This window comes from Anas platyrhynchos, chromosome 25, assembly GCF_047663525.1.
Source record: "Anas platyrhynchos isolate ZD024472 breed Pekin duck chromosome 25, IASCAAS_PekinDuck_T2T, whole genome shotgun sequence".
Lineage (NCBI taxonomy): Eukaryota > Metazoa > Chordata > Aves > Anseriformes > Anatidae > Anas > Anas platyrhynchos.
The window spans coordinates 9,739,575-9,750,580 of NC_092611.1; the positions used below are offsets into that span (position 1 = coordinate 9,739,575).

Genomic DNA, 11,006 nt, shown 5'->3' on the forward strand with positions numbered 1-11,006 from the left:
CCGTGCAACTCCCAAATGACTTCCTATAAGAAAGAAACCACATTATCTTCGGAAAACCAGGACAGACATTGCTTCAACATCCTCATACAGCCCCATTTGAATAGCTATAAAGATGAAAAGTGCTTATCTCCTCTCTTTAGGAAGGGGACATGACCATTCTAGAACAGTTAAATGCTGGAGTGTGGGGGTTTGATAAGGTGAACATCAGGACCAGGGTATCCTGACAGTTACTAGAACAGCTGATAAGGGAGTAGTACCGAACAGAGATTTGGTTAAAACAAGAAGTATTCTTATCAAGGGCTGAACCTGGCTGGCCTGGATGAAATGCAGCATCTGCTCCTGCTGATGCTCCCTGAACCAGGGGTAAGAAGAAAAGACTCTGAAATCAGAGTGGCCCCACTGGGACATGAAAGCAGGCAGACGGGAAACCTTGCTCCAGGTGCTTTGGGTTCCAGAGACAGATCTAACCCAGACACTGCTGGTCCATGGCTCTGGCTCAGCTGGAGTTAGATTTCTGCCTCCTCACACCATCCGGGGTCAGAGTCCTGAGCACGGGATGTTTTCTTCTTAGAAAGGCTGCTCCAGGGTCTGTTCAGCACTGTCAGGCTGCCACCTCTGCTCATGTTTGTCACCTTCAGGGTCAGAGTTCTTTTGAGGGACTATCTGACTACCTTTGCTGGACACTTTTTTCTGCAGGAAAAATGGGAGCAGAAGGATTATGGCCGACTGGAAAAAGAACCATGTTGCTTCTGCTCATCTTTGTACATGTGATATATTCTGGAGAATGATCTACAAACTCTGTCTCTGTTTTGCCAGCATCAAAAGGTGTGCGTGAGAAACTGATGGGAAAGAGATGGACTCTGAGTTTCTTACTGTAAACCCCACCTTTGAATTCCTAACCTCATCGCCACTCCAGGACATCCTCTTTCCAGTTGCTGCTGTATCCATCACATATTAATGTCCAAAGCAGAACCACAGTAGGAGAGCCTGTGATATCCACCTGCCGACAGCAAGAAAACAAGAGGGATCCCATTCCCACTGAATTTGCCAGAGTAAAGTTCTCCCTCAGTGCTTCCTGAGTTACCCTATGCCGTAAACAGCCTTGTTTCATTTGGCTTAGTTATTTATGACTTAATTCTGGGTTGCCAAGGAATGTCTGACTGATGAATACTGCAAGCAGAAGGATATTTTTATCCTGAGAGCACATGCAAACCGCTTCCCTGCTTGGCGCCATATTTCTCTGGAGCAGGAAGGACGTGTAGCATCGCATTCATTTTACACTTGCTGGTAAAAGGGGGAACCTGGTGGTTCCTATGGATAGATGCAGGCCCTCACCACCCCAGTCCCTGCAACTAGATGCTTGCTGGAGGTGTCTGCTCACCTGCAGAGCAGAGCAGTCTACACACAGCCAAAAGCAGCACACAAGTGAAGGCAAGGGGGCATGCAGGGAGGCACTGGGAAATGAAAATCCAACTTCTCCTCCTCCTGGCAAGGACTGAGCAGAAATCTAACTGTCATTGGTAGCCTCATTCATTATATAGAATAAATATCTGCAATCCTGCTCTGCCTGGGTGAAAGCTTCCCATTGCTCTGTGTGTGCACATGCGTGTAACAGGTGAAAGACAGCTGCACTGCAAAAGGGCTGCCCAAAGCGCCGAGCACAGCCTGAGCTGCCTGCTGGCCCCGCACCACGGGGCTGGCCCCAGCCATTCATCAGCAGCAGCAGGTTGGCAGACAGCAGATAAATCTCCCGGTGCACGTGTCCGCAAATAATGAACGCTTCCTTCATGCACTGCCTTTGCTGTGTAATCATCTATTAGCACTAATTGCCAGAGCCCAGAGCTGAAGTGGCCTTTCACATTAAATAATATGATAAATAATATAAAAGATCTTCTAAAAGGGCAGCTGCGGGAGAAAGCTCCTCCCTGGCTTACCCCCGTGGAGCTGGGTGCAAGAGGGGCTTTGGACGGAGGGATGGAGGAGAGGGCCCCTGCAGAGCACTGATGTCCCTGCTGATCCTTCAGCACTCACCATATTGTGATGCCAGAGGTGTCTGAACCTGCAGGTCAGGGTTTTTCAGGTATTGAAGCATCTCCTGGGCTCTATGGGGACATACAAACCAGCAGTGTCTCCCCCAGGGAGTGTAACAGAGGTGAAGGATGGGAGCTCTCTACAAAGAGCTCTGCAGAACACCTCACTACAGGGCACGATGTGTTAAATGTTATCGTTCTGACGTGCTTTATGAGGCTCTGATGAGGTGGGAGGACCCTCATCCAGGATGTTTATCACTTACAGCCTAACTGCGGTAATGCCACTGAAACACTTCCAGATGCTAAGCGTGCTGAGGGGGCAGGTTTAGTGACTTGGGCTGTATTTTGGGAGCCACACATGACCAGGGCTTGTTTGAAGGATTCTGGCTCTCTCCCCATACCAGGTTGTCTGTGCCTCCTCTAAGTCCAGCAACCAAACTGACCTCAGAATTGCAACTCCTCCAGCTATCCTGTCCACAAGCCCTGCAGACACCACAGGTGACTGCAGTGTAGGTATCTATAACATGATGGGATAGCTTAGATCTTGCTCAGCAATAAAGATTAGAAGGAATGCAAACTGATCTGCAGGTGGCCAGAAGTGTCCCTGTGTTAAAAGGAAGGTGTTTCTGTAGGTGCAGCTCACAGCACTGGTCTGAGCTTCAGCTGAGACACGACATCCCAAGAACATTAAGGTCAGACCAAAATTAAACCGGAAAAGATCAAGATAGTGGAACTTCAATTAAGCCCAGATCCATAACCGGGAAGAGTTCCGTACTCTGAACAAAAATCTAATAAAAACCAGAAGTGATCCCTTTAAAATTGGAGACTTCATTTACTCAAGTGACAAAAAAGGTTGTAAAACAAGTCAGCATTACGTTCTAACATTGTAGGTTGCAAAAACAGAGAACCTCACCCCCATCGTGGGGGTGAGTGGGTGCAGGGAGTGCACAGGTGTGCTGCAATAGTATTTCAGTCCTGGGGTTTATGTCCTTCACCGGGATGAGAAATCTCAAGGCAGAATCAGCTTTGGGAGTCCTCCGTGACAGGCACGGCTGTATAACGGATGGTGGTGCCAGCAGGGATGGGTGTGATGCATAGCACAGGCCGGGGAACATCACCTTCCTGGTAATTTTAGACTGTGGCAGAAGAAAGATTTGAACTCACATCATTCTTTGGAGAGCAAAATTAATAGACCTGCGTCCAGTGCTCTCGCCCACCAAGCTTTGCTAAGGGCTGTGCTCTTCATTTCAGGTTTAAAAAGATAACACTGCAGGAAAAAGAAAACCATAAATTGGTGCTGCACCACTTTAAAGCAGACTGTTTTTAATCAAATTTGCATTCTGTGCTGTTGGAATAGAGACCCAGTTTCACAGAGACCTCAATTTCTAAGTTCTTGTCAATGTATGGATTGATTGTGTTTTGAAGAGCCAATCACTCATATCAGGCCCTCAAATGGACCTGAACTCCTGTTCTCATCCAGCCCCAAGCGGGGCTCATTTTCGCTCCATTCAGAACATATTCCTGCACCTTTCTCCTGTACAAACACTGCACGTGCTCCTCATCACCGCCTTTCAGTAGCGGGATTTGTTTGCAGACCTCTCCTCTGGAGTGGTTTCTGGGGACAGCCTCCCAGAGCCTGACCTTTGTCTCCCTCCCACAGTGTTCAAATGAGCACTGCCCCAGGAGGGACAGAGCAGAGGGCCCTGCCAGGTCCATCTCTTGTTCATTTTTTTTGTGTGCTTCATTTATTATTTTTTGGCTTTTGGGCCATATGGATAGAGAAAGGGTTATTACACACAGGACTGCTGCACTCACCTCCAGTTAAAAGCTCCAGAGCCAGCAATCTAGAAAGCCTGGAAGAGAGTAGCTTTTGCAATCGAGACATTGCGAAGCTGGCACAAAGCACTGACTTCGTCCTTGGACTCGTTCCTGATATGGAAACAAGTGCTGATTCTAATTTAAGATGTGCACAAAAGCCAATAGGAGCAGGAAAAGGAAAAACCCTGTCTAGATTTGTCTGAGGTGTCAGAATTCATCTTCATCCCTCCGATGGAGACATCCTTCAAGGCCCTGCCATGGGAGACATCTGCTGCTGTAAGGGATACTGTAGTCCTGCCAGCCCTCATGATTAAACCATGAGAGACTCAATTTATGCTTTTAATTTGACTTTTTCATGATTCCAATACTTTGTATGCAAATTGCTGTGTTCCTGCCTACCCTTCACCACCTTGTTAAAACCACTTGTCAGTGGTAGGGCTTTGCTGCATGCCAGGACTCCCAGCAGTCCTTCCCTGCATGTATTTACAGCTCTCCCTGGCTCGCTCTCAAGGCAGAGGTCAGATGCTTTCTTGCTTTGTCATTTTCCCTGAGCTAGAAGAGCCACTGCAATCATTTCGTTCTCATCTCCTGACCTACAGTAGCTCAGGTCAGAAGATTTTACCCACTGATTTTCCCCATGGAGTTCAGCAACGTGGTTAAACAAAGCCACAAAGTTCCTCCCCAGCAGGGACCCTTCCTAACCCAGCAGCACGCTGCCAGAAACTTTTCCCTCCAAGTGCAAGAGTTTATGCTAGGTGCCCTTGATACTGGCTTCCAAAAGTAGCAACAGTGAGGCCAGACCCAGGGCACCCTCCTCTCAGGGTGCATTTACCAGCAGGGCTTTGCCAGCTCAGCTGGATTTGCACAGCACTTGCACTGCTGCTCTCTTGGCACTGGAAAAGGCAAGCAAGGAGGCAGCACTTGGGAAAACATTCAAATACTCAAATACCACTGGTATCTGCAGATCCCCCATGTCATGCAAAGCCTAAGTGTTCACCTGCCAGCTGTGCTGTGCTGCCACATAGCCTCCATGCAGACCATAGCAGGACCCTCAGGTAGAGCCAGGAAAGGTCCCAACTCAGTGAGAGCTGTAAGGCTGCTGGAACAATTAACAGTTGCCTAATCAACATGACAAAAATACTAGAGATATGGAAAATGACTACACTCTTTTGCTCCTGGCTATTTAAGAGCTCCTCCTCTGCTTGCTGCTACCTTGATGTGTCATTAGAGATTAGAGTAAGTCTTCCTGAGCTGTGTTTGTGTCCTCCCCTTCCCTGTCGAGCATTTGATGGGGAAGGCAAAGTAATTTGCCAGAAAGATTTTTTTCCATTCTTGTCTGTGCCCACATTCTCAGAGAAGTTTGCAAACACTAAGCTGACCCACAGCAATAAGGTATGGATGAGAACTGGAGGGCTCTTGTCCCCAGGGTCACCCAGCCCTCCACAGACAGAAGGCTAAAAGGCACTGAAAGGGCTTTTATTGAGGCTCTGGAAAAGGCCAGTGCCTCTCTGCCCTGCACGAATTTCTCTCCACATTGTTTTCTTAACCCCCCAGAGCCCCTGCTGAGCTTCGCCTTGGCACTGTCCCCACAGGCCAGCTCCCAGTCACGCTGGTATCCCAGGAGCAGCAGCACCACAGCCGGCAGGGGCTGACCCGGAGGCAGGGACATGGGAGCAGATGGGGGACAGAGCCCAGGATAGGGGATGAGGACCCCATAAGTGGCAGTTAGGGGGAGATGCTGGCCAGAGAGGGCGCTTTGGGCAGCTGTGACCACATCCAGTAGGGCAAGTTATGTGCTTGTAATAATATATTGCAATAAAGCCCTGCCACTGCAGTGGACAAACTGCTATTTGACATCAAAGCATGAGGACAGGTGGCTGCAGTGGTCACCATTTATTTCTGCAGGGAAACAAGACGTTTTGGGCAGAAGTTAAACCACGTAAATAGTTACTGATGATTGCCTTTGATTCAGGAAATAACTGAAGAAGTAACAGAGGGGACATAAAGGGAGGCCCAGGGCTCCTGCCCTGAATACCTGGGTGCAGCAGAGCCCCTGTCAGGCAGCAAGAGCAGGATCCAGCTGCAGTTATGGTTACAATTTCTTGAGCTGTCAGGGAAATGTTTTGATTGCTTTTGCTGCATACGTCTGATCAAACAAGCCAGCAAGTGTGAGTGAAGGAATCGGAGGGTGGAATAAGTAAAACACCTGAGAAAGATGTAGTGAAAAGTGCCTAGAGGCAAGAGAGAGAAGGAAAGACTGGAAATAAGATGAGGACATAAGCTATCAGGATAGATCTACAGGATCAGTAATTGTTTTATCAAGAAAACACAAATGCAGTGGTATCAAAAATACAAAATAGAATTGAGCCTGATTAGTCTAAGTAGATGAACGGTAACAGACCAGTCAAAAGAGCATGTCTGTGTTTTTAGCCTAATTTCCAATGGATAGATAATTGCATTGTCTTACTGTAGGCTGTGTATGTACACTTATTCCAGCTCCCAGATCATTTATAACATTGAGAAACCAAGCTTGCCTTTCCCATTCCCCCCCAGATCCTAATAAGAGGGGTCCAGACAGGATGACAACTCTTTCATCTACCTTGTGTGATAAGAAGAGAGCTAAGGGCTAACAAAGGGACTCACTGAGGTGTGTTTTGCATCTCTCTACTCATACCTGGAACGTAATAGGCCACAAAGAATACACAGAAAACAGGCACAGAATTTGTATGCGTTCAAAAAACCACAGATCCTGGCCAATCGCTTTTATTTGTGGTTCAGGAGCAAGCACAGAGTGGTGATAAAACTGCAGTTCTTCAGAGAAGAACAGCGTCACACAGATGGCGCTTAGTGCCCCTGTATTCTGGCACAAAACATGCTGACTGGGAGACAAGTCTGTTGTGCTCTTCAGGTCTTTTAGACCAGACACAGGAGATTGTTCATTCCATTCATAACCATTCACAGCTTATCCGGAGTTTATGGAGCAAAAATAATTACAGTTGGGTGCCTGTCACTTCATTGGTTTTATGCAGTTTCATCAGATCCACTTTGCTGCCCTGTTTTATTTCTGCTTGTTCTGGGCGTCCTAGGAGTGCTACTCCCCACACCCCACCATGGCCAGGGTCCTCAGCTGGGAGCAGACCGTTTGGTCCATCAAGTCTGAGCATCTTTACAGAGATATCTGCCTCTGGATGACCCAAGCCACAGCATTCAGCTGTCTTCAGGCAGGGCTCTCCACCACTTTTATTGGTGTCACCCCCGTTTCATCTGATTTCAGTGAAATGGCCTGTCACATGTTGGCACAATTGTTTTAAACAGGCACTCAGGAAACATTGGAAACAACCAAGTGGCAAATATGAGGGTGACTCAAATAATGTCATAAAAAGAACAATGAAAAGTAACAAACAAGCTGCTTCTGTGCTATGGGGATGCCTCTTGTCCCTCACAGTTCTCCAATGCAAGTACCATGACCACAAGCGGGGGAGGTTTTCAGAACACTAGCAGCCTTCCTACTCAGTATCACTGGGAACAACAAAGTTTAAAATCCAGGTTTGCTCTTGCATGACAGTGCTTCACTGACTGCACCTCTGCTGTCAGACTCCCAGTTTTATGGGCTTTGGTTTAGAGATGTTTATCATATTTATATATATATAAACCTTTACCTCACAATTTAAAGACAAGGGTATTTTTCACAGCAGTCAGACTCCCATTTCTTATATTTTCACAAGAGTTGCAAGGAAGGAGAACTTCTAAATCACCAGGAAGCTCTGACAACGCAGCCCCTACTGTGCAAGATTGCTTTTAAAAAGCACTTACTTTTTATGGTCTAATTTAGGGCGACATTGAATGTTCTCAAGAATACTTTCCAGTTCCTCCAAGTGTTCTGCCCTGTTAAAATGTCTAGAAGTCCTTTCCTACATTAATTCCAAGCCAAATGTACTGTGTGCATCTTGGAACTGTACCAAATGGCCAAACCTTCAGTCATCATTCCTGGGATAAATTACCTCTCCATCAGGCTGGGTATTAAATGAATTCTGTAGAGACACGGGGACCAGGACTACTTTTATTTCATATACGTTAATGCTGCACTTACTGTTTGACCTTTAGCAGCTACAGGAAGAGTTGTTGTGGTGGGGAGCAGTGGGGAACTAAATTCTTTTAAGATCCCAAGCTCAGCCAACAAGGCACAGCGGTGTCAGTGGCAGGCAGCATTTTCAGCAGCACATTTAGACATAAGACACTGATACAGACTTTGGAGATACTCAGTGCAGAGATAAGCTTGTTTGTCAGGGCTGGAGGGGTCCTGGAAGCAGAACCATTCCTCGGTGCTTGGGCTCTTCTAAAAGGACCCGATATTACTGGAAGCTGCAGTGGATTCAGTGCAGCAGCTGGAAATTCAGCTCTTGTGGAAGCGAGGCCAGGTCTGCCCTGGGTTCTATCCATAATGGGAAATCCCCTGAACCTTTCAGTGGCCCTACAGTAAGCCTGCATAGAGCACAGGCTTGAGAGAGTGAATAGACAGCACTGTAGGAGGGCTGTGGAGCAGGTTTCCTCTCCTCGCCTTCTGTCCCCCGTAACACATGCACGCTGACAGTCTCAGCTTGGGTTGGTACCACGCTCGTGTTTGCAGGAGAAAGATTCCTCGCCCACCAGCCTGGCAGAGGTCCCTGCTCACCACCCAGGAGGTTCTGCAGCAACTGTCAGCCCCAAGGAGTGGGCTGGGAGCAGCTTTCCCTGCAGCAACCCTTCCCCACAGCACCCTGTCTGCACTGCTCTGTGGTAGTTTGCACCCGTTAAATCCCTCTTGTTCTTTCCCAGAGAATTTCTCTGCCTCTGATTTATTTCTCTAGCCATCTGCTTCGTAGTGGTGATGGATAGAGGATCTGGGAGCTGATAGCCACATTTACCCCCTGGCCAAGGCACTACCTCCTGAACACCTCTCCAGCATCATATTTCAGCCCTCATTGGACAAACTGACCCTACAGGCCAGCAGCAAGAAGATCCCAAGTCTGCTTGGGGTAAGAAGCCTTCCCATCATATTCCTAAACTTGTTTTTAACAATTCCTTTACTTTTCTGTGGGTTTCCTCCTAAATGATCATGCGTTGGGTAAGAAATGTAATCCTCCCCCCTTCTTCATACAGCACACAAATGCAGACCTGCTACTTAACAGAAAAAATAAAAGCTTCCCACCACCAAATAAAGTCTCCAGGCTGTCTTTACTTTTGAGTAAAGATTCATGGAGATCTTCAAGCAAGGCTTATGTTTAGGGTGCAAGGATACTTCTGACACTGCTATTTTATTTATTTTTTGATGGTGAAGAAACAGGAATTTATATTTGGGAAATAAAAAAGCTCCAAAGGTGCTTGAAAGCAGATCATTTTACAGCACTCATTCTTGGCTTGCTCCAGCTGTCTTAGAGGGAGCTTGAATAGAATCACTGAAGACCTGGATTCATTGCAAGTGGTGCAAGGAAGAGAAATGAGGAGCTCACCTTGTTACTCTAACACTAATTGTAAAATTGGAAGAGAGCTACTCATCTGATTCATAAAGTGCTTTGAAATCTATGACATACATCGGAGATGAGGCCTGTGACAACAGGATCCTTCACTACAGTTTGCAAAAAGAAGAAAAGTCAGATCCGGGGGCCAGTTAAATTGAGAGGTTTTGTGCAGCAGGAAAACACATTGGCTGAGAAAGCAAACTCCAACTCTTTTGTGAGGAAATCCCACGAGCTCTCCATAACACAAAAAGCAAAGGAAGAAAGAGCCTATAAATAAATCTATTTGACATCTTGAAGACAGGCACGGTTACACATCAGTCCCCAACCAGCAAGGCAAGGCAGGTGTCCTGGGGAGAGCCCAGGGACAGCAGCCCAGCCTGCCCTTCCCAGCAGCAGCTTATAGACACATCCTCGGTTAACCAGAGCAAGCATTTACAGAGCAGAAAGACAGCAAAGCTAAGACCATATCAATCACAAAATATTGAATCCTCACCAACAAAAAGCATCTCCTAAGGCTGACTAGGTTTCACAACTGATGGCAAGAGATGCCTCATGCTAAGCCATGCTTCCTTGTCTCTCCTACCAAGAGGAATAGTTAAAAGCAGTAATGCACGTTCCCACTGACAGTCATCTCAAGCATCTAAAAGCAAACAGTTCTCTCATGAGGTCAACCCACTGCCACATCTGAGCATCCCTGGTGATTTGCAGTCTCTTAAAAAACCCTCAAATATAAAAGAGATTTTCTCCTTACCTGATGCTTCTTGTTTCCCAGTGTCAAACCACTGCCACATCTGAGCATCCCTAGTGATTTACAGCCCTTTAAAAATAAAAAAGACTTTAGACTCAGAACAGATTTTCCCCTCACCTAATACTTGTTGTGCCCACCCACAGGTCACTTGGGTGGATCCAAGAATATAAAGTCCCCTGTAAGTTCTTCTGAGTGAGACATACTTATGACAACAGTTTTCCGCCTCGGTACAAACTCATCTGAACCTTCTCCCCTACTAATGTGGGATTTAAACAGCCTTCCATAACCCCTTCTATGAGGTACCTTGGCCACGAACACCACATGGAGTGCCTAAATGCAGAAGGCCTAGGTCACATCCTAAATAGCAATGATTTTAGGATCTCTTTCCTACCACGTTGCTACACTAAACAGGAGCTCACCAGCTGTTTAGGTAAAGGAAGCTCCTTTTCACCATCAGTAATAAGGAGAACCCAGCCACAATCATCCTCCAGCAAAAGGAGGAACAATAGAAAAATTGCAGATAGAAAAAAGTCAGCAAATACTGCAGATGCTTGTAGATGCCTAAGGGCCTCAGGCTTTGCTGTGTGGTCATTATAAGGGATTGGCTATAGAAGGGCATGCTGGAAGAAATCTTAATTTGGGAAACAACCAATAACGAGGCAAATTAACAGAGCCTGGGAGAGGGTACGGTAGGGTGATTGGAAATATTGCTGATATTGAACTTGGCTTGCTTGTGCTGGGGCCGTGATGGCAAGGAATGAAAACTGCAGCAGGCTTTAATTGTATCTGTAATCAGGAGGAGCCTGTGCTACTGGGCTGAACCTTGGCATACTGGGTTGCCAGGTGTGTCTGTTCCTGCCCTAGTGAGACAGCGAGCTTGATGAGATGGCTCTGTGGGCTCTGTTTGCTGTG

The 11,006-nt window shown here is 46.9% G+C and overlaps 1 long non-coding RNA gene across 1 annotated transcript; it reads right to left on the reverse strand.

Annotated features, from left to right (window-relative positions):
• Positions 1–2,842: 2,842 nt before the first annotated feature.
• LOC106020457 (uncharacterized) lies at positions 2,843–10,757 on the reverse strand. The gene is made up of 3 exons (XR_001195962.4): positions 10,514–10,757; positions 10,098–10,163; positions 2,843–3,297 (listed from the first exon to the last, which is right to left on the reverse strand). It is a non-coding gene; the product is annotated as an uncharacterized lncRNA (long non-coding RNA).
• Positions 10,758–11,006: the final 249 nt, after the last annotated feature.